The sequence below is a fragment of the Lithobates pipiens genome, unplaced genomic scaffold (genome assembly GCF_037356315.1).
Source record: "Lithobates pipiens isolate NorthernLeopardFrog02 unplaced genomic scaffold, aLitPip1_a1.2 Scaffold_47, whole genome shotgun sequence".
Classification (NCBI taxonomy): Eukaryota; Metazoa; Chordata; class Amphibia; order Anura; family Ranidae; genus Lithobates; species Lithobates pipiens.
Window position 1 is genome coordinate 5,802,802 of NW_027507871.1, and position 22,539 is coordinate 5,825,340.

At 48.7% G+C, this 22,539-nt stretch overlaps 1 non-coding gene and 1 pseudogene across 4 annotated transcripts in view; one reads left to right on the forward strand and one right to left on the reverse strand.

Annotated features, from left to right (window-relative positions):
* Positions 1 to 22,539, forward strand: part of LOC143956972 (C3a anaphylatoxin chemotactic receptor pseudogene) — a 115,810-nt pseudogene that overhangs the window by 33,400 nt on the left and 59,871 nt on the right. The window lies entirely within an intron of this gene.
* Positions 784 to 855, reverse strand: TRNAG-UCC (transfer RNA glycine (anticodon UCC)). The gene has a single exon. It is a non-coding gene; the product is annotated as a tRNA-Gly (tRNA).

Consider the following 22,539-nt stretch of genomic DNA (forward strand, 5'->3'; position numbering starts at 1 on the left):
ATTCCTGCTGGGGGGAGTATGGGTGTAATATTCTTGCTTGGGGGGGTATGGGTGTAATATTGCTGCTGGGGGGAGTATGGGTGTAATATTGCTGCTGGGGGGGGGGGGGGGAGTATGGGTGTAATATTCCTGCTGGGGGGGTATGGATTTAATATTCATGATGTAATATTCATGCTGGGGGCGGGGGGGGGGTATGGGTGTAATATTCCTGCTGGGGGGGAGTATGAATGTAATATTCCTGCTGGAGGGGTATGGGTGTAATATTCCTGCTGGGGGGGTATGGATGTAATATTCATGCTGGGGGGGGTGTATTATTCCTGCTGGTGGGAGTATTGGTTTAGTATGCGATCCGTTTACTTTCAATATCACCCCAATCGATGCGTGATTTTGCCGCGATTGTCACCTGACAAATTGCAGGACTGCTTTTTGGAAACCGGCGTCACACGATTTTGTTTGTGTGATTTGTCAGGTGGCACTATTGTCCCGTGATTGGAGTCCCGTGATTGGGGTTCCTTTGAAAGTAAAGGGATCACCAGTGTGTCCCGTGCTTTGCAGCAAATATGGAATTGCAGTAATTTTACCTGCGATCAGGAAGGCCTAGGTGTGATCGCAGCCTAAGCATCTTCTATCAGTTGTTGGGTTCTCCTTCTATTGATTCTGGGGGAACATTTTCTTCCTCAAACATTCCACACATTCGCTTCATTCTTTATTCCACCGTTAATATATACTCCGCACTGACCTTTTATATCGCTTTTTTCTCTGAGGACTACAAGTATTGGAGAGGGCGTTGGCCGGGAATCGAACCCGGGTCAGCTGCTGGGAAGGCAACTATGCTCACCACTGCACCACCAACGCAAGGTAGCATGTCTTTGTAGTGTGGGAGGAAACCGGAGTACCCGGAGGAAACCCACGCAAGCACAGGGAGAACATGCAAACTCCATGCAGATAGTGTCCTGGTCAGGATTTGAACCAAGGACCCCAGTGCTGCAAGGCTAACCACTAAGCCTCTGTGCTGCCCGTATGCGGCCTTTGATCTCTAAGGCCCGCCCCCGCTGAGCGGGGTAAGTCACTTATGTCCACTCAAAACTCCTCCAGAAGAAATCCAAACTTAACCTAAACTACAATCTATATATATATATATATATATATATATATATATATATATATATATATATATATATAACACTCCAACACACACCCAAAGAATAACTTGCAATGGGGGTGTTCCCAGCATCCCGTGTAGGAAGTCCCATTGCTGTCAACTGGGGTGCAGCGGCTGTACCCAATGTGACATCTGTGTGGCTGCTGGTGCCAGGCCCCCAAACGCACCCAGGGTGTGTCCACAAAAAACTGCACCGACATGGATGTTCTTTTTGGGGTAAGTGCAGCCCCTACACAGGGTACAGATTCATACACCCCGTGTGAGTGAGGCCTCAGACTTCTCCATGAAGGACCTCACTGGTGGAAAGAGTTCTCATTTCTCCAGCAGAGAAAGCCTAAAGAAAGCTGGAGAAACTCCTCCCACCTCTGAAGACAAAAAGACCTCCAAAGTCCCCTCATAACTGGTCCAACACACACCTCAAAAACATACCGGCCTCCAACCTCCCCTTATAGCCGGTCCAACACACACCTCAAAAACATACCGGCCTCCAATTTCCCCATATAGCCGATCTAACACGCCTTAAAAGCCTACCGACCTGCAAACTTCACATCATAATCAATTACTTAATGTCAATCGACAATACATAGATCAAACATAATCACCTGTAAAAATGGGCCTGAGATGTTGATGATAAACAGCCTGCTAGGCCTGGGGGGAACTGAACCAAAGTCCTCCAAAAGCTGCTTCATATCCAAGAGATGCCCGTAACCCATGGGAGAGCCATGTTTACCGGAATGAGGATGCACAGGTGTTCCCAGCATCCCGTGTAGGCAGTCCCATTGCTGTCAACTGGGATGCAGCGGCTGTTCCCAACGTGACATCTGTGTGGGTGCTGGTGCACGGCCCTGAACGCACCCAGGGTGCGTCCGCGCAACTGCACCCACATGAATGTCTTTTTTGGGGTTAACGCTGCCCCCTCACAGGGTACAGATTAATACACCCCGTGTGAGTGAGGCCTTAGACTTCTCCATGAAGGACCTCACTGGCGGGAAGAGTTCTTATTTCTCCAGCAGAAAAAGCCTAAAGAAAGCTGGAAAAAATCCTCCCGCCTGCTGAAGACAAAAAGAGTTCCAACCTCCTCTCATAGCTGGTCCAACACACACCTCAAAAACATACCGGCCTCCAATCTCCCCTCAGCCGGTCCAACACACACCTCAAAAACATACCGGCCTCCAACTTCCCCATATAGCCGATCTAACACACGCCTCAAAACATACTGGCCTCCAAACTTCACAACATAATCAATTACTTAATGTTGAGCGACAAAACATCGATCAAACATAATCACCTGTAAAAAAGTGCCTGAGATGTTGGTGGTAAACAGCCTGCTAGGCCCAGGGGGAACCAAAGTCCTCCAAAAGCTGCTTCATATCCAAGAGATGCCCGTACCCCATGGGAGAGCCATGTTTACCGGAATGAGGATGAACAGGTGTTCCCAGCATCCCGTGTAGGCAGTCCCATTGCTGTTAACTGGGATGCAGCGGCTGTTCCCAACGTGACTGTGTGGGTGCTGGTGCACGGCTCTGAACGCACCCAGGGTGCGTCCGCGCAACTGCACCCACATGAATGTCTTTTTTGGGGTTAACGCAGCCCCCTCACAGGATACAGATTAATACACCCCGTGTGAGTGAGGCCTTAGACTTCTCCATGAAGGACCTCACTGGCGGGAAGAGTTCTTATTTCTCCAGCAGAAAAAGCTTAAAGAAAGCTGGAAAGAATCCTCCCGCCTGCTGAAGACAAAAAGAGTTCCAACCTCCCCTCATAGCTGCTCCAACACACACCTCAAAAACATACCGGCCTCCAACCTCCCCTCAGCCGGTCCAACACACACCTCAAAAACATACCGGCCTCCAACTTCCCCATATAGCCGATCTAACACACGCCTCAAAACATACTGGCCTCCAAACTTCACAACATAATCAATTACTTAATGTTGAGCGACAAAACATCGATCAAACATAATCGCCTGTAAAAAAGTGCCTGAGATGTTGGTGGTAAACAGCCTGCTAGGCCCAGGGGGAACCAAAGTCCTCCAAAAGCTGCTTCATATCCAAGAGATGCCCGTACCCCATGGGAGAGCCATGTTTACCGGAATGAAGATGCACAGGTGTTGCCAGGATCCCGTGTAGGCAGTCCCATTGCTGTCAACTGGGATGCAGTGGCTGTTCCAAACGTGACATCTATGTGGGTGCCGGTGCACGGCCCTGAATGCACCCAGGGTGCGCCCGCGCAACTGCACCCACATGAATGTCTTTTTTGGGGTTAACGCAGCCCGCTCACAGGGTACAGATTAATACACCCCTGCCTCATATCCAAGAGTGTAAATGTAGGCATTAAGCTTTAAGGTTAATCAAAAATATCACATTCCTCCAACCCCCCCTCTTCTTCCCTCTGTCCTTCTTCCCCCTCCCCCTCCCCCTTGTTCTACCTTTCTCTTTACAATGTGATATTTTTGATTTATCTCCTCGATTACTCCTGGTGATGCTGGGTATCTCCTCGATTACTCCTGGTGATGCTGGGTATCCCCTCGATTACTCCTGGTAATCAAAAATATCACATTCCTCCAACCCCCCCCCCCCCTTCTTCCCTCTGTCCTTCTTCCCCCTCCCCCTTGTTCTACCTTTCTCTTTACAATGTGATATTTTTCATTTATCTCCTCGATTACTCCTGGTGATGCTGGGTATCCCCTCGATTACTCCTGGTAATCAAAAATATCACATTCCTCCAACCCCCCCCCCCCTTCTTCCCCCTCCCCCTTGTTCTACCTTTCTCTTTACAATGTGATATTTTTCATTTATCTCCTCGATTACTCCTGGTGATGTTGGGTATCTCCTCGATTACTCCTGGTGATGCTGGGTATCTCCTCGATTACTCCTGGTGATGCTGGGTATCCCCTCGATTACTCCTGGTGATGCTGGGTATCCCATCGATTACTCCTGGTGATGCTGGGTATCCCATCGATTACTCCTGGTGATGCTGGGTATCTCCTCGATTACTCCTGGTGATGCTGGGTATCTCCTCGATTACTCCTGGTGATGCTGGGTATCCCCTCGATTACTCCTGGTGATGCTGGGTATCTCCTCGATTACTCCTGGTGATGCTGGGTATCTCCTCGATTACTCCTGGTGATGCTGGGTATCTCCTCGATTACTCCTGGTGATGCTGGGTATCCCATCGATTACTCCTGGTGATGCTGGGTATCCCATCGATTACTCCTGGTGATGCTGGGTATCTCCTCGATTACTCCTGGTGATGCTGGGTATCTCCTCGATTACTCCTGGTGATGCTGGGTATCTCCTCGATTACTCCTGGTGATGCTGGGTATCCCATCGATTACTCCTGGTGATGCTGGGTATCCCATCGATTACTCCTGGTGATGCTGGGTATCCCCTCGATTACTCCTGGTGATGCTGGGTATCTCCTCGATTACTCCTGGTGATGCTGGGTATCTCCTCGATTACTCCTGGTGATGCTGGGTATCCCCTCGATTACTCCTGGTGATGCTGGGTATCCCCTCGATTACTCCTGGTGATGCTGGGTATCTCCTCGATTACTCCTGGTGATGCTGGGTATCTCCTCGATTACTCCTGGTGATGCTGGGTATCTCCTCGATTACTCCTGGTGATGCTGGGTATCCCATCGATTACTCCTGGTGATGCTGGGTATCCCATCGATTACTCCTGGTGATGCTGGGTATCTCCTCGATTACTCCTGGTGATGCTGGGTATCTCCTCGATTACTCCTGGTGATGCTGGGTATCTCCTCGATTACTCCTGGTGATGCTGGGTATCCCCTCGATTACTCCTGGTAATCAAAAATATCACATTCCTCCAACCCCCCCCCCCCCCTTCTTCCCTCTGTCCTTCTTCCCCCTCCCCCTTGTTCTACCTTTCTCTTTACAATGTGATATTTTTGATTTATCTCCTCAATTACTCCTGGTGATGCTGGGTATCCCCTCGATTACTCCTGGTGATGCTGGGTATCCCCTCAATTACTCCTGGTGATGCTGGGTATCTCCTCGATTACTCCTGGTGATGCTGGGTATCTCCTCGATTACTCCTGGTGATGCTGGGTATCTCCTCGATTACTCCTGGTGATGCTGGGTATCTCCTCGATTACTCCTGGTGATGCTGGGTATCTCCTCGATTACTCCTGGTGATGCTGGGTATCCCATCGATTACTCCTGGTGATGCTGGGTATCCCCTCGATTACTCCTGGTGATGCTGGGTATCCCCTCGATTACTCCTGGTAATCAAAAATATCACATTCCTCCAACCCCCCCCCCTCTTCCCTCTGTCCTTCTTCCCCCTCCCCCTCCCCCTTGTTCTACCTTTCTCTTTACAATGTGATATTTTTGATTTATCTCCTCGATTACTCCTGGTGATGCTGGGTATCCCCTCGATTACTCCTGGTGATGCTGGGTATCTCCTCGATTACTCCTGGTGATGCTGGGTATCCCCTCGATTACTCCTGGTGATACTGGGTATCTCCTCGATTACTCCTGGTGATGCTGGAGGTTTCTGCAATGGTCTGGTGTTGCTGGATATATCTCGATCGCGTCTGGCGCAGTTGGTTCAGCAGTTTCGGCACACTGCGCAGGGGCCTGGCTGTGCTGGAGCCGCGCGCAGGGGCCTGGCTGTGCTGGAGCCAGGCGCAGGGGCCTGGATGTGCTAGAGCCGGGCGCAGGGGCCTGGCTGCACTGGAGCCGGGCGCAGGGGCCTGGCTGTGCTGGAGCTGGGCGCAGGGGTCTGGCTGTGCTGGAGCCGGGCGCAGGGGCCCCTGGGCCTGGCTGTGCTAGAGCCGGGCGCAGGGGCCTGGCTGTGCTGGAGCCGGGCGCAGGGACCTGGCTGTGCTGGAGCCGGGCGCAGGGGCCTGGCTGTGCTGGAGCCGGGCGCAGGGGCCTGGCTGTGCTGGAGCCAGGCGCCTGGCGCGGCTGAAGGTCTATGCTGCAGTCTGGTGCGGCTGCCGGTCTCAATCGGTGTGAGGTTCGGAGCATCTCCCTCCATCGGTTGCTGACAAAGTCAAATTCAGGGACTTGTGCTGGTTGAAGGTGTCTTCTGCATTTCCCGAAACACCTCGGCCTAGCCCTCACTTTGATCATCTTTGATCGTTGGATCGCTGGTTTCTTTGGAGAGAAAAACATATATATTAAAGACAGGAAGTAATGATATCACGTAATTATCACTATATGGAATATTATTGTTGGGTGACTTCTGTTTGCTATGTGCTGAGGGAACTTAGGAAAGGAAATCCTATTTCAAAGGACCAATCCACGATCAGACATTTGCATCAATAGGAATGATCGTTCTATGGTTTATAACTGTACAGCCATGCCTATGATATGTTGGCGTCGTGCGTTTATAGACGACTTCTATATGGTGCCACGTGGATTGTTTTTTCCATCATAAAAGTTTTAATCTATTGATTGGCAATGGGTCACGGCGCCTGCAGAACCCAAAAAGGCAGTGCAGCTCCCCCTGCCCGCCAGTAGGGGGCAAAATAGAGAATGCAAAACTGCAGACATTGCAGCCTGATACTTACAGGTTCCATGACGTAAGGTGGACGCCCGTTCCCGGCTTCCAGTTCATTCCAGTCGATCCCTTCAAAAAATGGGTGTTGTCGTAGTTTTCCGTACGAAGTTTTCCACTGTAGATTAAAAAAAAAAAAAACACATATTAAAAAGAGAGGTCCTTGACATCACAAAAGCAATAACTAAAGAATTTAATTACCCCAATTTTTTTTTTTTTTTTTTTTTATGGGGACCAGGCAAGGAGCGATTTCTTACCTCTAATAGTAAGTCGTTGAGTTGGTAATAGAAGGTACTGTGTTGGCTCTCTTCACGGAGGTATTGTGAGAAGAAGCGGAGTATACAGTGATAGTCGAAGTAGTCGTCGCGATATTCTTTCCATGTTGCCTTCAAGTAAAAAAATGTAAAAAAATTAATTTTTAGATCCCAGAGCATAATAAAATACAAAAACACAATACAGTTCATTCAATTCCTATAGCAATTAATATGTATACATCATAACCGCCAGCTGGCTGTGCCATAATTCTGCGACACCGAATCCATTCTGGAGGTCCAAGAAAAGTTACATTTATTTTATTTTTATTTTTTTACCACCTTTTATATTTCATTATTTAACTATTCAGTCCTTTTTGGACGTATCTGGTATGTCCAATGTCTGAAGTTAAAGAAGCTCCCAGCTGTTTACTACAGAGGTGATCTAGGTGACTGTAGACCTGACCATTCACTGTGATGTCATTCGTGGGTGACTCCACCCCCCCCCCCCACTAAGGCTGCCCCTCATTGGTTCCCAGGCTCTACTGCACCTTCCGGGAGACCCCTGATGTCTTATTTGGGAGTACCCGTCACCTGCCCGATACTATCGCAAAAGGGGGCCCCCCCTGCGATAGCAATAAAGATAAAGTGGTTGTAAAGGCCGAAGGTGCATATAGCATGATGGTAAAAAAAAAAACCCTTCAATGTATAGCTCCATCCACAACCCCCTAATACCCCACCTGAGCCCCTTCGATTCAGCAATGCACGAGAGCCTCGGCTGTCCTGGGACTCCCTCTCCATTGGCTGAGATGCGCCAGTGGCTCCTGCTGCTGTCATCACAGCCAGTGAGCCAATAAGTAGTTAGAGGAGGCGGGGCCGAGCTGTGGCTCTAAGTGTCTTATGGACACTTAGAGCAGGGCTCTGGAACGATTGTGCCGTTCCAATGGCTCCCGCTGCTGTCAGTCACAGCCAGTGAGCCAATAAGGAGTTAGTGTGGGCCCCCCCCCCCCCCTCCATAGCAAGTGAGGTCATGGGGGAGGAGCCAGGAGCACCGGCAGGGCCCTCAGGAGGAGGTTTGGAGCTGCTCTGTGCAAAACCATTACACAGAGCAGGTAATTAGGACCGCCTTGCTTTTTTTTTTTTTTTTTAAAGCCAATCCTTTAATATCACTTTAAATATTAAAATTATTAAAAAATAAATAAAAAACAACTGTAAACCCCCCACAAATGTACATGTAGGGTGCACATGTGTCAAATATTTTCTAGGCAAAATAAAAATAAAATGACTCCAGAGAGGACGTGGTTAAGAACCTCTTTTGTGGCCATAAAAACATTCCAACAAATGGAAAATGTGTGACTTACCTTGTCGGGCAAATCAGACGTTGTCTCCGGGCAGAAAGAACGTGATTTTAGCTCTGCCTTTCCAAAGTCGATGATCCTGACGTGTCCGGTGCTGTCGATGAAGACGTTGCTTATATGAAGGTCACTGTAAAAAAAAAGAAGAAAAGGGGTAAGTGGGCTGTTATCAGCTAGAACAACTAGGCTAGAGGGTCTCTAATGCCCCGTACACACGAGCGGACTTTTCGACATCCAAACTCCGACGGACTGAGTCCGGCGGACTATCCGATCGTGTGTGGGCTGCAACGGACTTTAGCGAAGCTAAAGTCTGACGGACTTTAGAAATGAAGCATGCTTTAAATTTTCCCGACGGAACTCCGCCGGACCCGGTCCCCTTCGAAAAATTCGCTCGTGTGTGTGCTACTCCGACGGGCTAAAACCGACGCTAGGGCAGCTATTGGCTACTGTCTATGAACTTCCTACGTCGAATCCCGTCGTACGTCATCACGTTCGACTCCGTCGGAGTTTGGTGTGTGGCCAAGTCCGTTCGGTCGAAAAATCCGCCAGAACTCCGTCGGAACTCCAGCGGAACTCCGTCGGAGGTTTGTCAGACTTAATCCCTCTCGTGTGTACGGGGCATTACCCTTCTAAACAGAGGGGCAGATTGCAAGCCTTCAGACTTTGGGGGGGTAGACTGTGGCCAGTGGGAGTTGAAAATGCCCCAGCATCAGTGGATGTAGACAAAGTCTAATGCCCCGTACACACGGGTCGGGCATTCCGACTACAAAATCCGTCCGATTTTTTCATTGGTGTCAGTGGGAGGAATAGTGTCCCATCATTGGTGTCAGTGGGAGGAATAGTGCCCCATCATTCGTGTCAGTGGGAGGAATAGTGTCCCATCATTGGTGTCAGTGGGAGGAATAGTGCCCCATCATTCGTGTCAGTGGTGGGAGGAATAGTGCCCCATCATTCGTGTCAGTGGTGGGAGGAATAGTGCCCCATCATTGGTGTTCGTGTGAGGAATAGTGTCCCATCATTGGTATCAGTGGGGGGAATAGTGTCCAATCATTGGTGTCAGTGGGGGGAATAGTGTCCAATCATTGGTGTAAGTGGGAGGAATAGTGCCCCATAATTGGTGTCAGTGGGAGGAATAGTGCCCCATCATTGGTGTCAGTGGGCGGAATAGAGCCCCATCATTGGTGTCAGTGGGAGGAATAGTGCTCCATCATTGGTGTCAGTGGGCGGAATAGAGCCCCATCATTGGTGTCAGTGGGAGGAATAGTGCCCCATCATTGGTGTCAGTGGGAGGAATAGTGCCCCATCATTGGTGTCAGTGGAAGGAATAGTGCCCCATCATTGGTGTCAGTGGGAGGAATAGTGCCCCATCATTGGTGTCAGTGGGAGGAATAGTGCCTCATCATTGGTGTCAGTGGAAGGAATAGTGCCCCATCATTGGTGTCAGTGGGAGGAATAGTGCCCCGTCATTGGTATCAGTGGGAGGAATAGTGCCCCATCATTGGTGTCAGTGGGAGGAATAGTGTCCCATCATTGGTGTCAGTGGGAGGAATAGTGTCCCATCATTAGTGTCAGTGGGAGGAATAGTGCCCCATCATTGGTGTCAGTGGGAGGAATAGTGTCCCATCATTGGTATCAGTGGGAGGAATAGTGTCCCATCATTGGTGTCAGTGGGAGGAATAGTGCCCCGTCATTGGTATCAGTGGGAGGAATAGTGCCCCATCATTGGTGTCAGTGGGAGGAATAGTGCCCCATCATTGGTGTCAGTGGGAGGAATAGTGTCCCATCATTGGTGTCAGTGGGAGGAATAGTGCCTCATCATTGGTGTCAGTGAGAGGAATAGTGCCCCATCATTGGTGTCAGTGGGAGGAATAGTGCCCCATCATTGGTGTCAGTGGGAGGAATAGTGCCCCATCATTGGTGTCAGTGGGAGGAATAGTGTCCCATCATTGGTGTCAGTGGGAGGAATAGTGCCTCATCATTGGTATCAGTGGGAGGAATAGTGCCCCATCATTGGTGTCAGTGGGAGGAATAGTGCCCCATCATTGGTGTCAGTGGGAGGAATAGTGTCCCATCATTGGTGTCAGTGGGAGGAATAGTGCCCCATCATTGGTGTCAGTGGAAGGAATAGTGCCCCATAATTGGTATCAGTGGGAGGAATAGTGCCCAATCATTGGTGTCAGTGGAAGGAATAGTGCCCCATAATTGGTATCAGTGGGAGGAATAGTGCCCAATCATTGGTGTCAGTGGGAGGAATAGTGTCCCATCATTAGTGTCAGTGGGAGGAATAGTGTCCCATCATTGGTATCAGTGGGAGGAATAGTGTCCCATCATTGGTGTCAGTGGGAGGAATAGTGCCCCATCATTGGTATCAGTGGGAGGAATAGTGCCCCATCATTGGTGTCAGCGGAGGAATAGTGTCCCATCATTGGTGTCAGAGGGAGGAATAGTGCCCAATCATTGGTGTCAGTTGGAGGAATAGTGCCCCATCATTGGTGTCAGTGGAAGGAATAGTGCCCCATCATTGGTGTCAGTGGGAGGAATAGTGCCTCATCATTGGTGTCAGTGGGAGGAATAGTGCCCCATCATTGGTGTCAGTGGGAGGAATAGTGTCCCATCATTGGTATCAGTGGGAGGAATAGTGCCTCATCATTGGTGTCAGTGGGAGGAATAGTGCCTCATCATTGGTGTCAGTGGGAGGAATAGTGCCTCATCATTGGTGTCAGTGGGAGGAATAGTGCCCCATCATTGGTGCCGGTGGGAGGAATAGTGCCCCATCATTGGTGTCAGTGGGAGGAATAGTGCCCCATCATTGGTGTCAGTGGGAGGAATAGTGCCCCATCATTGGTATCAGTGGGAGGAATAGTGCCCCATCATTGGTGTCAGTGGGAAGAATAGTGCCCCATCATTGGTGTCAGTGGGAGGAATAGTGCCTCATCATTGGTGTCAGTGGGAGGAATAGTGCCCCATGATTGGTGTCAGTGGGGGGAATAGTGCCCCATTATTGGTGTCAGTGGGAGGAATAGTGCCCCATGATTGGTGTCAGTGGGGGGAATGGCTCAATGGAGGCCAGATAGAAGAAAGCAAAGAGCCTTCGGGTGACAGTTTGGAGACCAGTGAAGTAGAAGAATAATCTCGGATGGTTGGATTACTTACTTATGTGTGACGCCTCTGGAATGAAGAAGTTGCACGTGGCAGAGGAGTTCGGCAGCAACAAATCTGATGGAAAAAGAAGAAAATATTTATTAGTGATAAACTTCTCCTATAGTAATTACACCCACTATGAATATCACCTGATCCTAATGCTACAGGAAATAGATATATTTTTGAAGACATTTTGTATATTGCTAAATCATATTATTATTTTTATTATCTATGTATATATATATATATATATTTTATATGTCTATAAACAGACCCTGAGGTCTTCTCCTTATGGAGTTATTACTGTCGAGGTTCCTAAGTACTAATGAAAAGGCTGTTATCCAACTAGGAGCTCAACCATGAATGTCTTCATTACTCCAATCTCTCATTAGATCTCCCCGAATCCCATAAGTGATGTCAGTAAAGCTACCCATGGATATTGGAGTATATTGTTGGGAAGATCAAGCTGCGATCTCAGGTCTACGAGTCCCTCCTATGGCTATTGGCAAGCTGCCATTTGGGTAGGGTACAAATTCTGGCCCAATAGCTAGCATTACTTCCCCCATGTAACGGATGTAGGCAATGTTTGGAATCACAGCTATAGACCTTCTGCATTTTCTAATGTAACCACTAGAGATCCGCCCTATAGCCAAATAACGGCTACAGCGCGGACCTGCTTTGCTGGGACGACGTCTATTGACGTCGTCCCGTGCACAAGCGGCCTGCGCGCCCCCTGAGGGGCATGATCGGCGAGTCTATGAGACTCGCCTGATCACGGATCCGAGCAAGGGGTCGATCCCGACCCCTTACCACGTGATCAGCTGTCAGCCAATGATAGCTGATCATGTGATACAACAGAGCCGGTAATCGGCTATTATTCCTCTTTGCGCTGAGAAAAAAAAGAGCCGATCACCGGCGGCCGTGATGGGGGCTTCAGTCCCGATCACAGCCAGCTTACCAGTGCCCACCTGCCCCCCTCAGGAATAAATAAGTGCCACCCAGCAGTGCCCACAGTGCTACCCACAATCTGCCTCAACAACGGTGCTGCACCCCAGTGCCATATATCCGTGCCCATCAGTGCCGCCCATCAGTGGCCAGCAGTGCCACCTATCAGAGCCACCTATCAGTGCCACCTATCAGTCCCATCTATCAGTGGTACCTATCAGTTCCCCTTAGTGCCACCCATCCGTGCCATCTTATCTGTGCCCATCAGTACTGTCTTATCTGTGCCTATTAGTGCTGCTTTAACTATGCCTATCAGTGCCCACCAGTGCAGCCTGTCAGTGTCCACCAGTGCAGCCTATCAGTGCCCACCAATGCAGCCTATCAGTGCCCACCAGTGCAGCCTATCAGTGCCCACCAGTGCAGCCTATCAGTGCCCACCAATGCAGCCTATCAGTGCCCACCAATGCAGCCTATCAGTGCCCACCAGTGCAGCCTATCAGTGCCCACCAGTGCAGCCTATCAGTGCCCACCAGTGCAGCCTATCAGTGCCCACCAATGCAGCCTATCAGTGCCCACCAGTGCAGCCTATCAGTGCCCACCAATGCAGCCTATCAGTGCCCACCAGTGCAGCCTATCAGTGCCGCCTCATCAGCGCACTTCAATGAAGTTTTATAACAAATTTTATAACAGCAAAATTTTATAACAAACTATTAAACATGATTTTTATTTTTATTTTTTATATAATTTTGCATCTTTTTTTTGTTTGTTTAGCAAAAAATAAAAGTCCCAACTGTAATTAAATACCACCAAAAGAAAGCTCTATTTGTGGGAAAAAAATGTGTTGTATGACCGCGCAATTGTCATTCAAAGTGCATCAGCGCTGAAAATTGGTCTGGGCAGGAGGGGGGTGGGGGGGGGGGTTTAAGTGCCCAGTAAGCAAGTGGTTAAAAATTTTGAGCCAATCCACACATAGGAGCAAAACACCTGACAAGTGTACCTGAGGATAGGCATGTCCTATTACCCCCTCCCCCCCCCCCCTCCCTTTAAATACAGAGGCCCCTATAAGTGATCTGTCTACAGTTGCATGTTCTACCTCCCTCCCCACTACCAACAAGCCCCATCGTACTACTTACTTTATGATGTCATCATCCACGGGATACCTCATGGGTATGAATTCTCCAAGGGTCTCGCCATTTATGTAGTCCATGACGTAAAAACAATAATCCTAGAAGAAGAGAAAACAGATAAAAAGTTATAATGCATTCCAATATCACTATGGGGGGGTCCACATTCAGCCCTTCACCTTTTGTCTTCTCACATTTGGAGACTTTTCCGTTAAAAAATTTAGCAAACGTGAAGGGTCTCCATGTATTCAGGCCATGGCATCGCTAGTAATCGCTAGTCTTATGTAACTGGGCTTGTTCTCCGATTTTGAAGGAGTTTATGCTCCTTTTTTTTTTTTCCCAAGCAGCAAGGACCCGAAGAACCTGCTTGGATGACCATCCAAAGGCTCTTCACGGGTTACAGAACCAGTCCAGTTGACTAACATTCACCAACGCAAATGACTGGAGATCTATCGTTTGGGCAGTAGAATGCGATCTTCTATTTTGGTTTTTGACTCTCCTAAAATTCCCACCAATATAAGTGAAAGATAAAAGGTACTTACCTTTGTATGGAATGTAGCATACAATTGGGGGCAGACCCCGCTACTTCCCATCGCTTCCTGGGCTTTGCGCTCCGTCACGAAGGTGTTAAGAGGTATCAAAGATCTTCTTTTGGCCTTTTTTACTGCCAGCAGCTTCTCAACGTTCGGATGGGATGCCAGGTACACCTGAAGGAGAAAGAGAAATAGGATATTAGTTGTGGCAATTACAGGTCAGCTGACCCACCTGCGATTGTTTCTTTTTTGGGGTTAGATGTAAATTTGTCGATCACTCGATGGTTCTTTACACCTCCTCATGGTCTCCAGTGGTGAGATTTACCTGCCGGAGTTCCCATCTCCACCCCCGATATTTTCGGAAAGCTTATGCCGCATTCTCTGCAGTGTAATCTCAATGGAAAACCCACCAGGGAGACCGAAAACCCCCCTTCCCCACCCAACCCTATATTGCAGTACATTTAACCGCTTGCTGACCGGGCCTAAGCCCTTGTACACACGGTCGTAGAATCCGTCGGAATGTGTCCTATCGGAACGTGTTGTCGGGTAATCCGAATGTGTGTGGACTGTTTCCGTCGGAATATCCGTCGGACCAAATTTTCCAACTTGCTGGAAATATTTTCCGACAAACTGGTCTGATCGGACATACTCCGATCATGTGTAGAGAATTCCGATCGGACAAAGTGCCACGCATGCTCAGATCAAATTCCTACATCAAAGCTATTGGCTACTAGTCCCATCGTAACGAAATTACGTCATCACGTTCTGAATGATCGGATTTTTCGACAACTTAGTCCGACCGTGTGTATGCAACAGTTTCGGACAAAATCCGACGAATTTGGTTGTCGGAATCTCCGACCCGTGTGTACAAGGGCTTAGAGAAATGACGTCCTCGGACAGGAAGTGGAATACGGGGGGTTATGGCTGCAGCAATATGCCATAACCCCAGATTGGTTTTTGAACAATCCAGGGATCTCCAAACTATGGCCCTCCAGCTGTTGCGGGACTACGCGTCCCATGATGCATTGTAAAACTCATTCATAGACATGACTAGGCATGCTGGAAATTATAGTCTTTGAACAACTGGAGGGCCATAGTTTGGAGACCCCTGCCTGAGCGGTGGATTCGTCGCTGGATCTCTTTAAGCCCTTGTACACACAGTCGGAGAATCCGTCGGAATGTGTCCTATCGGACCGTGTCGTCGGATAATCCGACTGTGTGTGGTCTGCATCGGACTGATTCCGTCGGACCCAATTTTCCAACATGTTGGAAATATTTTCCGACCAACTGGTTCGATCGGACATACTCCGATCATGTGTAGAGAATTTTGATCGGACCAAGTGCCACGCATGCTCAAATCAAATTCCTACATCAAAGCTATTGGCTACTAGTCCCATCGTAACGAAATTATGTCATCACGTTCTGAATGATCGGATTTTTCGACAACTTAAGCCGCGTACACACGGGGCGGACTGTATGGCCTACTTAGTCTGTCATACAATCCGACGGACAGTCCGTCCTACTTTCGAATGAACGGACTTGACCACACACGGATGCACAAACAGTCCGTCGAAAGCTTGCGCGATGACGTGTACAGCACGTACGACGGGACTAGAAATAGGAAGTCCAATACACAGCAATGCAACCTTCCGCCGTGTAAATCCTTTCTGAGCATGCGCCATTCTTAGTCCGTCGAACTAGCCTACTCACGACCGTACTGTCCGCTGAAACCAAAGTATGACGGACAGAATTTCGAAAAATCCAAAATACTTAGTACGCCGGACTGCACGCTGAAAAAGTCCGCTGAAGCCCACACACGAGCGGACTGTCCGCTGAAATGTGTTTCGACGGACTAAGTAGGCCATACAGTCCGCCCGTGTGTACGCGGCCTTAGTCCGACCGTGTGTATGCAACAATTTCGGACAAGATCCGACAGGCAAAATCCGACGGATTTGGTTGGCAGAATGTCCGACCGTGTGTACAGATCTAAGAAGTGTCGGGAGGCGCCACCCTTTCCCACTGTTTCATGGTGGTTTCTCAGGATTACCTAGCTAGGTGAGCTGTAGCCCCCCCCCCCGAGACCCGATCCAGCGGTTGCAGCGGCTGGTAACAGAGATGAGCGGAGGAAAGGTGACCTCCACTCATCTCTATCGGGGTAGGTCTAGGACATGGGTGCTCAACCTGTGGCCCTCTAGCTGTTGCAGAACTTTACAAGTCCCACGAGACATTGCAAGGCTGACAGTTACAAGCATGACTCCCAAAGGCTGAGGCATGATGGGACTTGTAGCTCTGCCACAGCTGGAGGGCCACAGGTTGAGCCCCCACCCATGCTTTAACACCTGTTATGGTTGTTCCGTAAGGTGCATTATTTGCATGGAATTAATAGAATGCAGATTAATGCCCTACAACAGTTTGAATCCAGCTATTGCCTACCAGGCCAATTCTCACACTTCTCTTATGTGTAAAAAGCAGTTTACTTAGAACCCCTTATATTATATTTTTTTAGCAGATACCTCTAGAGCATGGGTGTCCAACCTGTTGCCCTCCAGCTGTTGTGGACATTAAAGTCCCATGAGGCCTTGCAAGGCTAACAGTTGCAAGCATAACTCCCAAAGACAAGTCCAATCAATTCTCAAGTCATGCTTGCAACTGTTAGTGCCGGTTCACACAGGGGCGACTCAGATCCGACTTCAAGTCGCCCCAAGTCACCTCAGGTCGCACAACATGTAGAAATCAATGTAAGTGAATGAGAGCCTTCTTAATGCACACTACTGAAGTCGCTCCGACTTCAGAAAAGGTTCCTGTACTACTTCAATCCGACTTGTAGGCGACCGGTACCCATTGATTTCAATGGAGGTCACCTCTAAGTCGGATCTCCGTCTATACGGAGGCGACTCTCAGAGAATTATCAGCTCTCAAAAGGAGTTCCCCCCCCCCCCCCCGAGAGCTCATTCTCTGATTGGCCACGGCAAGTCGCCTGGCCTGGGGCGACTTAACCACTTTCAGACCGGACCATTTTGCTGGTAAATGACCAGAGGTCTTTTTACACTTTGGCACTGCGCTGCTTTAACTGGTAATTGCGCGGTCATGCAATGTTGTACCCAAACAAAATTTGCGTCCTTTTCTTCCCACAAATAGAGCTTTCTTTTGATGGTATTTGATTGCCTCTGCGATTTTTATTTTTTGCGATATAAACGTAAAAAGACCGCAAATTTTGAAAAAAAATGATATTTTCTACTTTTTGTTATTAGAAAAATCCAATAAACTCAATTTTAGTCATACATTTAGGCCAAAATGTATTCAGCCACATGTCTTTGGTAAAAAAAAAGTCAATAATTGTATATTTATTGGTTTGCGCAAAAGTTGTCACATCTACAAACTAAGGTACGTTTTCTGGAATTTACGCAGCTTTTAGTTTACGACTGCCTATCTCATTTCTTGAGGTGCTAAAATGACAGGGCAGTACAAAACCCCCCCAAATGACCCCATTTTGGAAAGTAGACCCCCTAAGGAAATTGATAAGAGGCATGTTGAGCCCATTGAATATTTTATTTTTTTGCCTCAAGCGATTGAATAATGACAAAAAAAAAATTTTTTTTTTTTTTTTACACAAAGTTGTCACTAAATGATATATTGCTCACACATGCTATGGGCGTATGTGAAATGACACCCCAAAATAAATTCTGCTGCTTCTCCTGAGTACGGGGATACCACATATGTGGGACTTTTTGGGAGCCTAGCCGCGTACAGGGCCCCAAAAACCAAGCACCGCCTTCAGGCTTTCTAAGGGCGTAAATTTTTGATTTCACGCCTCACTACCTATTACAGTTTTGAAGGCCATAAAATGCCAAGATGGCACAAAACCCCCACAAATGACCCCATTTTAGAAAGTAGACACCCCAAGCTATTTGCTGAGAGGCATGTTGAGTTCATGGAATATTTTATATTTTGCCACAAGTTGCGGGAAAATTACAAACTTTTTTTTTTTTTTTTTTTTTTTCACAAAGTTGTCACTAAATGATATATTGCTCATGCATGCCATGGGCATATGTGAAATGACACCCCAAAATAAATTCTGCTGCTTCTCCTGAGTACGGGGATACCACATATGTGGGACTTTTTGGGAGCCTAGCCGCGTACGGGGCCCCGAAAACCAAGCACCGCCTTCAGGCTTTCTAAGGGCGTAATTTTTTGAGTTCACTTCTCACTACCTATTACAGTTTTGAAGGCCATAAAATGCCAAGATGGCACAAAACCCCCACAAATGACCCCATTTTAGAAAGTAGACACCCCAAGCTATTTGCTGAGAGGCATGTTGAGTCCATGGAATATTTTATATTTTGCCACAAGTTGCGGGAAAATTACAAACTTTTTTTTTTTTTCACAAAGTTGTCACTAAATGATATATTGCTCACGCATGCCATGGGCATATGTGAAATGACACCCCAAAATAAATTCTGCTGCTTCTCCTGAGTACGGGGATACCACATATGTGGGACTTTTTGGGAGCCTAGCCGCGTACGGGGCCCCAAAAACCAAGCACCGCCTTCAGGCTTTCTAAGGGCGTTACAGTTTTGAAGGCCATAAAATGCCAAGATGGCACAAACCCCCCCCCCCCCCAAATGACCCCATTTTAGAAAGTAGACACCCCTAAATTTAGGGGTACACTAGTGAGACTAGGTAATAAATGGCGGGTGCCCTGAAACTATAAAAAAATAACTAACCAACCAGCGTCACCTGTAACAGTTATATGGTGATCACTGGTGAAAGGGTTAACTAGGGGGCAATCAGGGGGCTTTATGCGGTAGTATATGGGGGTCCCTGGCGCTATAAAAAGCTGCGGCGAACCTAAATACCTACCTGCCTAACTAGCGTCACCTGTGACACTAATACAGCGATCAGAAAAACGATCGCTTATTAGGCTGGGTTCACACTGGAGCGATGCGGGAACGCCACGAATGCGCGGCGGGTTCCCGCATCGCATGCCTCCCGGCGGCAGTTCACACTGCCCTATGCGAACTGCTGGGAGTGTCAGTGAAATGTTAATGACACCCCCAGATCAGTTCGCATATCGCAGTGCGATCTGCAAACTTGGATCGCATGGTGTGAACACCCATGCGATCCGATTCTGCTGCGGACCAAAAAAAGGGTCCCGTGCGAGTTTGCGGCGGGTGCGGCGGGTGCGACACGAATTCAGCCATACTATCTGTATAGCTGAACTCGAATCGCACAGAGATCGGATGTGATTTGCACTGCAGTGCGGTGCGAATCACATCCGTTCTCATAAACCGCTGCAATGTGAACCCAGCCTTAGTGACACTGGCGACGGGGGGTGATCACGGGGTTAAACCTTTATTGGGGGGGTTAGGGGGGTACCTTAGAACTAAAGGGGGCTAACCCTAACTGCCCTAACAGTTATTAGTCACAAATGACACCTGCCGGGTGATCAGGGGGTTAAACCTTTATTAGGTAATAAATGGCGGGTGCCCTGAAACTATAAAAAAATAACTAACCAACCAGCGTCACCTGTAACAGTTATATGGTGATCACTGGTGAAAGGGTTAACTAGGGGGCAATCAGGGGGCTTTATGCGGTAGTATATGGGGGTCCCTAGCGCTATAAAAAGCTGCGGCGAACCTAAATACCTACCTGCCTAACTAGCGTCACCTGTGACACTAATACAGCGATCAGAAAAACGATCGCTTATTAGGCTGGGTTCACACTGGAGCGATGCGGGAACGCCACGAATCCGCGGCGGGTTCCCGCATCGCATGCCTCCCGGCGGCAGTTCACACTGCCCTATGCGAACTGCTGGGAGTGTCAGTGAAATGTTACTGACACCCCCAGATCAGTTTGCATATCGCAGTGCGATCTGCAAACTCGGATCGCATGGTGTGAACACCCATGCGATCCGATTCTGCTGCGGGCCAAAAAAAGGGTCCCGTGCGAATTTGCGGCGGGTGCGGCGAATGGCTGAACTCGAATCGCACAGAGATCGGATGTGATTTGCACTGCAGTGCGGTGCGAATCACATTCGTTCTCATAAACCGCTGCAATGTGAACCCAGCCTTAGTGACACTGGCGACGGGGGGTGATCACGGGGTTAAACCTTTATTGGGGGGGTTAGGGGGGTACATTAGAACTAAAGGGGGCTAACCCTAACTGCCCTAACAGTTATTACAGTCACAAATGACACCAATGCAAAAAAAAAAAAAAAATGACATTGGTGTCACTGTGACTGGGGGGCAGGGGTAATTGGGGGGGTGATCGGGGGGTAAAGGGGGGGTGTGAGTGTGCCTGGCATGTTCTACTGTGTGTGGGATGTGTTGGTGCAACTCACTGATCCGCTCTCCTCCGTGTCGGAACGAAAAATACCGACACGGAGGAGAGAATACATCACTTCCTCTCCTGTGTTTACATTACAGGAGAGGAAGTGATGTCACCGGGGATTTCCATTCGTCGGGAGCGATCGCGAGGGGGTGGCCATGAATGAATGGCCGTCCCCTCGTCCGGGATCGCTCCCGAACGAAAACCGACCGCCGCAGGCACCGGGCGGGGGCCCGATCGGGCCCCCGACCCGCGGGAGGCAAAGGACGTACATGTATGTGCTTATGCCTGCCCGTGCCATTCTGCCGACGTACATCGGCGTGCGGCGGTCGGCAAGTGGTTAAAGTAGTGTTGTAAGTCGTGTCCAAGTCACGTCAAGTCACTTCAGGTCAAGTCACTTCAGGTCAAGTCACTTCAGGTCAAGTCGCGTCAAGTCACTTCAGGTCAAGTCACGTCCAAGTTGCCTCCAAAAGTCGTGTTGCCCCTGTGTGAACCGAGCCTTAGCCTTGCAAGGCCTCATGGGACTTTTAGGTCCACAACAGCTGGAGGGCAATAGGTTGGACACCCATGCTCTAGGGGTCTCTGCTAAAAAATAATGTTTCAGGGTTCTAAGTAAACTTTACACATATGAGAGAAGTGTGAGAATTGGCCCAGTAGGCAATAGCTGGATTCACGCTCTTGTAGGGCATTCATCTGAATTCCATGCCAATAAGGCATGTTACAGCACAACCATAACAGGTGTCAAAGCATGAGCGTCCTTCAGCCGTGTCAGGACTAAAAGTCCCATCAAGCCTCTGCAGTTTTGCAAAAGCTGGAGGGCCACAGACTGGACACCCATGTATTTAAAGCAACAGTACGAATCCAGCCTTTAAAGCGAGTTATTACTCCTCTTTATCTATTCTATGGATATAATCAGAGAAACTGTAAATCCGAACACTTACCTTCGCAAACGTTCCCGCTCCAAGAAGCTGATGATAATTGAAGCTATCTACTGTAAGAGGAGTCTTGGGATCATATGATTGGATCTTGGTGATTTCTAAAAAAAGAGAGAAAAAAAAGGATTAGTTTACCTCCGCCTACATTTGTTTGAAAGATTTTCATTGAGTTTTTCCAAAGTACGAATAAAGTTAGCTGAACAAGTGTAAGTGGCAATGTGACCACATTCTACTCAATCGTTCCTGTGGGTGAGCCGTATTCTGCAAGGTGGTATTCAATACGGATGGGGCAGCACCCAAGGGGGCCAGGGTGATTTAAAGCGGGAGTCCGCCGTTTTTTTTTTTTTTTTTTAAAAGCCAGCAGCTACAAATACTGCAGCTGCTGACTTTTTTAAAATAGGGACACTTACCCGCCCAGCGCGCCCGCGATGTCGGCACCCGAAGCCAATCTCTCGATCGTCTCTCGGGTGCTGCCGCCGCCATCTTGGGTATGGGAATCAGGAAGTGGAGCCTTTTGGCTTCATTTCCCGGTTCCCTACTGCGCATGCGTGAGTCGCGCTGCTCAATAAGCATGGTCCCGCTGCCTCTGGGATCCGTGTGTTTCCCAGCAGGCAGCGGGGGGACCTTCGGAAAGGGGGCGTAGATTCTGCGGAAAGGGGCGTACCTTCTGCTGAATCTACGCCGGAAGTGGGTGCAGATACCTGTACTGTACAGGTACCTGCACCCCCTTCCCCCCTGAAAGGTGCCAATTGTGGCGCCGGAGGGGGGAGGGTTCCAATGAGCGGAAGGTCCACTTTAGGGTGGAGCCCCGCTTTAATGATGGAAAAGTACTTCAAAAGTAGGCTTATCCCTTAAGGAAATGTTTTTTAATGGGCATTGTTCACTAACTGCCCACACAACAAAAATGAGGCCCTTAAAAAGGCCCCTCTGAAGACCAGTTAGAAAGGACTCGTATTGGGGGTCAGCCAACGCCCAATTCAGAATTTCAGTAAATAATTCAGGGGGGTCATTGAGACAGGTGGCACACTAGAAGTCATTGGCCACCACTGGTAATTAAGGCTATAGTTAGAGGTGTGCGAAATAAACTTCTGTCCACCAATTAGAAGTATCAAAAACCATAGAGAGGTGGCTAGTTGAGGAGGAGCCTCCATCAACAAAAATTTCTCGGGACCTATGATTTGTAGACCATCTCTGATCTATTCAGATGTATCCTGAGCCCCCACCAATATAAAATATCC